Source organism: Crocodylus porosus, unplaced genomic scaffold (assembly GCF_001723895.1).
Source record: "Crocodylus porosus isolate Cpor-Errol unplaced genomic scaffold, CroPor_comp1, whole genome shotgun sequence".
Taxonomy (NCBI): Eukaryota; Metazoa; Chordata; order Crocodylia; family Crocodylidae; genus Crocodylus; species Crocodylus porosus.
In genome coordinates, this window is record NW_017728918.1 from 80,215,308 (window position 1) to 80,223,586 (window position 8,279).

General features: G+C 46.9%; 1 protein-coding gene across 1 annotated transcript in view; it reads right to left on the reverse strand.

Moving 5' to 3' along the window:
• The window catches only part of ASCC3 (activating signal cointegrator 1 complex subunit 3), a 555,582-nt gene extending 550,594 nt beyond the window's left edge, over positions 1 to 4,988 (reverse strand). The window contains exon 1 of the mRNA XM_019537809.1: positions 4,954 to 4,988. The gene's annotated coding sequence lies outside the window, so the exon portion shown is untranslated. The remainder of the gene's footprint in view (positions 1 to 4,953) is intronic.
• Between the last annotated feature and the right edge of the window lie 3,291 nt (positions 4,989 to 8,279).

Sequence of the window (8,279 nt, forward strand, 5' to 3'; positions counted from 1 at the left end):
TTGTTCTGTCATCCATCACCAAGGAGAACTGTCTAGCCCTAGTAAATGGTGAACGTACATAAAATGGATACAATCCACAGAACAAAGTACCTCCAGCACCAAGCCACAGAATGCTGATGAAAAAGCAACATTTAACACCAGGGGTGGGCAAATACAGCCTGAGGGATGGATTCAGCCCTCTAGAGGATTCTGTCTGGCCCACCCACCCAAGCCAGGCATGGGAGGCAGCCTGGGCCATGGCACATGAGGCCAGTCCTGCTGCCCCTCCCCAGGCATGCAGCAGGGCTGTAGTAGTGCAGCGACCAGACTATTTTCTGATAGCCCCTGCAGCAGCAGCTCCTTCTGACAGCAGCAGTACCTGGCCCCACTGCCCAGGCATCCTAACCCATCCACCCCATACCAGCCAACAGGGGCAAGACCCACACTGTCAAGGCAACACATGGAGCCACAGGTGGGCAGGAAGCAGCATCTGGGAGTGAGACAGGTGGGAGGGACCTGAGAGACTCCAGAATCTTGGGACAGTGACACCATGGGGCCAGGCCTGAGGCCATGCTGCAACAGACACAGGTTCTGCAGGCAGGGGAGTCCAGGGACCATATGTGATCTGCCCCAGCCCCAGTCCTGTGCTGTCCCAGAGCTAAGAAAGCCCAGCCACTCCCCAGAGATGCACTCTTCCTACTTCCCCCACACTAAGCAAGCTGCTTTTAGCCCTCCAACTCTCCTAGTCCCCAGATGCTCCCCAAACCCATGAACCACCCTTAAAGGCCTGCTAGCCCCCTCTGATCCCACACACCCCAATTTAGATTGCATTCCCAATGCAACTCTAGGCACCAGGAAACGTGTGTACAAGCAGAACCAGAGCCATATGATCACAGATGGGGTCCTGGGAATGTCTGCATATGCCCTAAGCCAGTCTGATCCTTTGTTGCAAAGGCATTCAACACAAAACAAAACAAAAATGCTTAGTTTATGGATCCAGTAAGTACCCATACAAGATAATCTTTACGGGTCTAGGCAGCATATTGATGTTCATAGCCATATAAAATGAAAGAAATGTGGATGCCCAGGTAATTACTGGCAAAAAAAAATTGGGCACCTATTCCATTACACAGCAGTTGTGCACAAATTATGAGAATTGACCATTTGGAGTCTAACTAAATCCTGAATCAAAGTGCCAATTTTAATACATAATGCCTATTGTGGATCTAGCCAGAAGCTTCACAAGAAGCTTTTGCACCTTTGGCAGCAGTAACAGCTGTCAATCTTATGCCACGCCTCTTATTATACTATTGGGTTTAGCCTTTACTCTCCCTGCTTCTCATTTCAGACTCCACCTAGTTAGTTCATTCCAAACAAACAATCTTACATATAACTCATTATAGGTCTTACGTTAAATTGTTCTGTAATGATAAATAACTCTGAAGTAAAGGGTGTTTATTTTTTCTTTACTCTAACTTTAAATGGGTAATTTGGTTTTCTGTAAGAATATGTTGGCTAACAAGTATCTAATAGGAACCTCAAATAATGCTACCAAAAGCAATTTATCAGGAGAAAATCTAAGCTATTATTTAGAGTAATGAGGCTTTCCAGCATTTTTTCTAAAAACACATTCCCATTTACTCCTCAAACAATATTAGGAGCTACTATTAATCAAGTATTTAACTATAAAACAGAGAGGCCTCTTAGTATGACAACTGCAATTTAAGATTTTCTTGGTAGCACTTGAATAGTTAACTTTGTCCTGCCATATTACAAACAGATTCTACGTATCCCAAAACCTAACATTCACCTTTACATTTGGCACAAAAGCTTTAGTTCTCTAGAATTTACTAGCCAAACCATATTAAGGAATTAATTTATCAGTTAATATATATTCTCTTCTATTCAATACTATTAATACCACTTTGCAGTTGCAATATTCTACTGCTCCTATTGCCATGAAATGTTTTTGTTTACTGTTTTCATTACATACAAGTCCTACTGGGTTTTTCTTCCCATATTATATTGCCACATTTCAAATTTAGACAGTGTTCAGTAGTTCTCTAGCATTATGCCATTATTACTTTAGGAACTTTTTACTACACATCCATTTATGGTATATTGCTTGGGAACAAAATTGCTTGAAATTAGTTGCTGAAAACAACTGTGCTGCTGTAGGCAACTAACACCTGGCTCAAATGTAAGTCAGAACATACTGCTACACAGCCTCCTCTCTGCATGGTATACGAGCATCAACAAGAGTCAATACTACCCTGAATTAACTTTTTACCTTGTATAGTTGGTACTACAACTATCTAGCATAAAGTATTACAGGACATAAAAACCAAGAAGCTCTGGCTAATTCTCCCCCCGCCCAAAAAAGTCCAAAGAAAAGTACCAAACATGTTTAACTTCAGTTTAAAGATCAACCTTGCAAACATAAACAGAGCAAGACTTAGACTTTGCTAAAAAAACCCACAGAAGCTGACACTCACTAAGGAAAGGTTTCCATTTGCTTGTGCAAATAAGATGTCTAGCATGCTTTTAGTTGTCCTGTATTTTACGGCATTTCTTTTACCAAAATTTTATTTTATTAGCTGCAGGGGGTTTAACTAAAATACCAGGACCTGCAGTGGTCCTTATTAAAGCACTCCTCTGAAAGCAACCAGCAGTTTCACAATGAGCCTTAAAAACAGAAGTATTTATAGTAATCAGAGAGATGGAGTAGAATCTATCTTCTATGTCCTAAAACCAATTTCTTACAGTTTAAAAAGCATGCATAGTCGCAAAATATTGTAAATGCACCAACAGGATATGGGGTTGCCTCATATTTACTTTCCCTTTTTTCTATGGATGTCTGTTGCAGCATGAAGAGTCAGTTTCTCTCCTGCGTGCATGCCAAAATATTTTCAATAGAAACAAGCAGCATCATTTGATGTCTGGCTTGAAAGACAATTCCTTGATTTTATTACCACTGTGCTACAACATGTGCAGTTGACAGTTACTCAGTTAATTCATACACAATGCAAGGGGTTAACTAAAGAAGGTAAGTTAAAAAAAAAGAAATAGAGCAGAGAAATCATAAACCTCTGTTGAGCCATTCCAACCCTTTAAGAAAACTAATCAGTTTTGTTCCCTATCCAATATTTTAGTTTACTGATGCTTGCCATTGCTAACGCACAGTGCAACAGACTTCTACTACTAGCTGAAAACTGGATGTAGTTCCTTCTTATTATCACTTCTCCCTGAAATAGCAAAATGAAGTCTGGTCATACTTATAGAGACAGGTAAGTGATAATAATCCTAATTTCGATCAATGTGGCTAGTATGTTAAGAACCAGAAACTGAACACTTATTCCCTATAACTAAGTCACTAAGACTACAAGGCTAGATCAAAACTGAGAAGATAAAGGTGAAACAAGACACATTTAAGTTTGATGGTTCCTTATCTTGATGTACACATGGCTGACTCAATTCAATAGACATACAGCTTAGTCTGAAATAAAGTAGAAGGGTGGATTTGCATCTTACAAAGTAACCAAGGTAGATTTACACGCCCCCCATAAGCTTTTTGCCCCTACAGGTTTAATGTTTGTTCCCATGTCTCCACCAGCACTGCCCCTCCCTCCCCTGCCCCCTTGTCCTTTGTGCTGTAGCTCCCCTCCCCTCGCACCCAGCTTTCTGCAGGTCCTTTCCCGGAATCCGATGATGTGAGCTTCAGCTCATGCTACACAGACTAGACTCGAATTTCCACTTTACACGTTAACCAATCCACCCTGCCTTTGACTCAGGGAACAACTCCTCAAGTTTTAGCATTGGTGATGCCTAGAAAACACTGGGGGCCACTCAGCACAAGGTTTTCCACAGGGTCCGGCACTTACGATAGCACCAGAGCAGAAGAAACGCTGCACAGGGGTCAGATCAACAGTTCGTCTAGCCTGGGATCCCATCTCCAACCAGTGTTGCCATGTGTACAATAATTATAACTGTATGATCATTTCTACCCTTGTATGATAGGCGAGTCACCTTGCTGGGGTCACCCGACCCCCAGTTATGTTTCCTGCTTGGTGCAGGGGGCTGGGCCCGATGATCTTCCAAGGTCTCTTCCGGCTTTACAATCTAGGTACAATGAATAACACTAAAAGTGCTCAAAATGTACAATAATTTTTGAGGCAGCTCACCCATGCAGCATATACAAAACTAAAGTCACTCTCTGGGAGCCTTAACTGACTTTTGGGTTTGCTGTCAGCACTTTCTTATGACTGCTTGTCTCAAAATGAAGAAACGCTTCAACCCAGATGTTTCTTGAAGTGAGAACTAGTGAGCCCAGTTCTCACTAACTCACTGGCGAGTGACAGGGAGCAAGACAAAGTAATAAGAAAAAGACTTATTTGCACACTCATTTGCCTGTTGTTTCAGTCAGTCTATTACAGTTTTTTCAGCAAGTACGATCATGTTGGGCTTGCCAGATGAGAATCTCATATATAAGACCAAGTAACGCTGCTTCGTGTAGCAGCAGAAGTGGGAGCTGTAGGACAGCATCAGGCCGGGGCTCTCTGGAGAGGCCTGGCCCCATTTCCAGGGGCACTGCACCCCGACCCGTAGGCGGGTGGACGGGCAGGCGGAAATTCGGCAGCAGGACAGCACTGGCCATTAATACCCTCCCAAATTCCCAAGCCTCACGCGGCAGGTTCAAGGCCCAGCCACGTCCCCCGTACAGCCGGAGGCCAGACCAGGCCCGGCCCGTCCGCTCAGTAGCTGTATGGGTCGCCCCCCGCCAAACCGGGCCGCGGCCAAGGGAGAGGCACGGCTGCCTTTGACCGTTAACCTCCCTCGCGGCCGGCACCCTCCCTTCCTCCCCCACACAACTGCCTCCCAGCGGCCCGGCCGAGCCGCGGCACCGCCTCCCCGCGGTGAGATTCAGCCCCGACGCCGCCGCCTCCCGACCCCCGCCCAGGGGAGCCGGCCGCTCACCTGCCTTCCGGCTGCCGCGAACAGGCCGGCGCGGCGCGACAGCTGCCGTCAAGCACGGAAGTGCGGGGGGAGCGGGGGCCCATGGAATGCGCGGATCTGTGTGGCTGTGCCCGCGCCGCTCTTGCCCCGCCCCCTCCCAGAGCGCGGGGCGGTGTCTCAGACGCGTCCCGGCGTCCGAGCAGCTGGCAGGGTTCTGCGCTGTGAGCCCTGACAATTCACGAGAGAAAACCCAGAGCGCACGTCCCTGTGCCGCCCCACGGCGGGGACCCTGCTCCCCACAGCCCCTGCCACCTCAAGTTGTGTCCCCCGCCCCACTCGTGTGATCTAGGAGTCATTATAACTCACGGGGAAAAGAGGGGTTGTTTTCTTCTGATGTTTCCTAACCTCGGTGTTTCTCAGTCCTTTTTTTTTTGGACTCCGGGCACCCGTCAACAAAGTACCAGCTCTGAGCTTTCGCTCATTTTTTGAGCCCAGAAAAATAGGAGAGCAGCTCTTCCATTGCAAAAAGCTCCGGAAAGTCAGGGTCAGGATGGGTTGGGTGTGTGGCAGGAGCCTTGGGGTTCTTTCCTCTGCGGCAACCTGCGAGATCTCTCAGGTATGTATTAACAACCTTTTATAGAGGTAGGTCCCTCTACCTGTACCAGGTTGGGGGGGTTACATCTTGTGTTGTGGTTGATCAGAGGTTTACAAAGAGTACAGATTTGTCTGGCAGGGTATAGATAGGGACGATCCTGCTCTTTCCACCTCTTACAGGCTCTGTCCAGGCTGATGTTGGCCCTTGTCCCGTTCATACTGTGCTATCCTCTCCACTCAGAAATACCACATCACCCTCAGGGAGTGCAGGGTGATGAGCCTCCCCGGCCTTGAGCCAGCAGGGCCCTAGAGCCCAGGCCAGGCTGGGAGAAGGGTGCCCGGCTCAGCTGCAGCTAGGGGAAGCTGCTGGGACCTGGTGCTGCCAAGGGAGAGGCTGGGGTGGGTGAGGCAAGTGCTGAGGCCACAGTGACTGTAGCATCCCTTTTCCCCTCGCTCCCCCTTGGGACCAGTATGCTAGAAATTGCCCTGCCTGTGGAGAAATGACAAGAAGAGAACATTTTCGAAGTTCCTTGACCAATGGACAAGGCCTGGAGCTGAACTCATGGTTCTGCCCTTCCTACTACCTTTGTTCCCAGTGACCTGAGGCCAGCTGGGCCCTGTGAGGAAATGGGAATAAAAATGCCCTGTAGGTGCCATGCACTGGGCATCCTCCAGTATCATCAGTGCCCTCTTGGGTCAGCCCCATGGGCCACAGAACCCATGGACCCATCCCCACTGTGGGTAGTAAGAGATGCTTTGGAGAGAACGTCTATGAACAGGAGTTTCTGGAGTGACCCATCTATTGTATACTCCCTGGCATGCACCAGCACTGGTTTGGGCTGGCAAAACACAGCCCTGTCTGCTCTGTTGGAAGGTCTCCAAAACCCTGGCCACCCTTAATGGCCCAGTCCCTTTTGCCCCAAGTTCTACTCTCCGCCTCTACCACCTGCCGCAGCAACAAGTTCCCATTGTTAACACCATACCAGATAAAAAAAGCACTGCCTCTTGTTTGTCCTCAGAGGGCCCCTGGGTCTTGTGGTCTGAGACTGAATGACTGTTTCCCACTTACTATTGTTACTTTAAATTGCCAATTGCTCAAATCAAGAGAGAGCCCTTATAAAGGGGGATAAGGCAAAATACCACGTTAATTGATTACATGAAGCAGATACATAAGCTTGGACACACCATCCATACAAACAGACAAAACCATTCCAGTAAGATGTTATAGTTACCAGCAGAAGTTACTCAATGTTAGCCTTGGATGGCCAGTCCAGGCTCATTAAGAGTGATGAGCCAGGGTAAACAGATATGCCTGTGCTCCAGGAGGTTGCAGAGAGTAGATTCCCCATCTTGGCTTGTCTGCATCTCACTTGTATAGGGATTTTAAGTCTTTGTTAAGCACTGGGGGTTTTCCATGCTCAGTTTTTAATTAGATGTTGTTTCTTCTGGTTATCTCAACCTGAGGTCATTCCAGTAAAGTTGGTATCTTCAAGTTGGTATCTCTGCCTTGAAGCATTGTGTAGTTCAAATGGCAGGATATACAAAAGTCCTTCATCTCACTCTCTTCTTTGCACTTGATTACAGACAAGTTCTTCAGCCACCCATTAATTAGCTTAATTAGTTTACTGTTTAGTGACTTATACATTGGTGCTTTGTTGCTTACACAATCAGTTAAATCTTCTGTTTTCATGCAAATAGTTACCATTCTTTCACCCTTCACTCTCTCACACAGACACTCACACATACACAGAGCATACAAAGTTCATTTACTTATGTCAAGTAGGAAACAAGCACAAAATGGAGTTTTAGTTGTTCATAAAATTGTTCATAAAAGACAAAGAAAAATAAAGCTAATACAATCTTAGAGGTTGATCAATTCAATACTATTATCATTTAAACATAATAACTAATGCAAAATTCATACTACACTATAACCTGCAGGATTTCACAAACTATTTTTCCCACCCCAAGTCTGCTTCATTCCACCCCAAAGAGCTCCAACCTAGTGAGGTGCTATTGGGCCAAAAGATTCTATGTTCTGTGGATCATTCAAGTTGCCTTTTCCTGTCCCCATCTTGGCTCTGCCCCTTGCTCCAGTGGTAGCAGTTCCAGCAACTGGAACTCAATGACAGAAACTGCCTGCCCTTTGTTGCAGCCCTTGATGCCAGGTTTGTGCCATCCCCTGAGGCTGGGTGGGAGCAGTAGGCAGCGGGGGCTGGAGATGGGAATGGCTGCTCAATGGGCAGCATTGACTTTTCCACTTCACACATGGTGTTAGTGACACCCCCAATCAAGACTAGAACCCTAGTTCCTGGATGCTGGGTAGATTGCAGAGCTCTATTCTGGCATCTCAGAATTCATGTTCTTCTGTTGTGGAGCAATGCGCATGGTAGAGGTCTCTGATCCAGGCAGGTCTCTGACCAGCTCCATCCTTCTGGCTTACATTATTCCCACTGCTGGCAGCTCCAGCCCAGACTCCCTCTGTGCAGCAGGTGACAAGCACCCCTCGTGTGTCCTGTTCAGCCTTGCCTGTGGGGTTTCCTGTTCTAGCAGCTTTCCCAGAGAGGCAGTGACAGGGTGTAATCACAATGGGAACTGCAACCCTACTGTGAGACCTATGTCCAGTCACTGAAGCAAGGAATTGCCTGGGTTGCCTGTTCCTTCCCACAATGCTTGTGAGTGACAGCCTTAGGTTTCCATTGCTGCCGCATTTGCTCTGAGAGAACAGCTGTCTGCAGCTGGCTTGTTGGTGT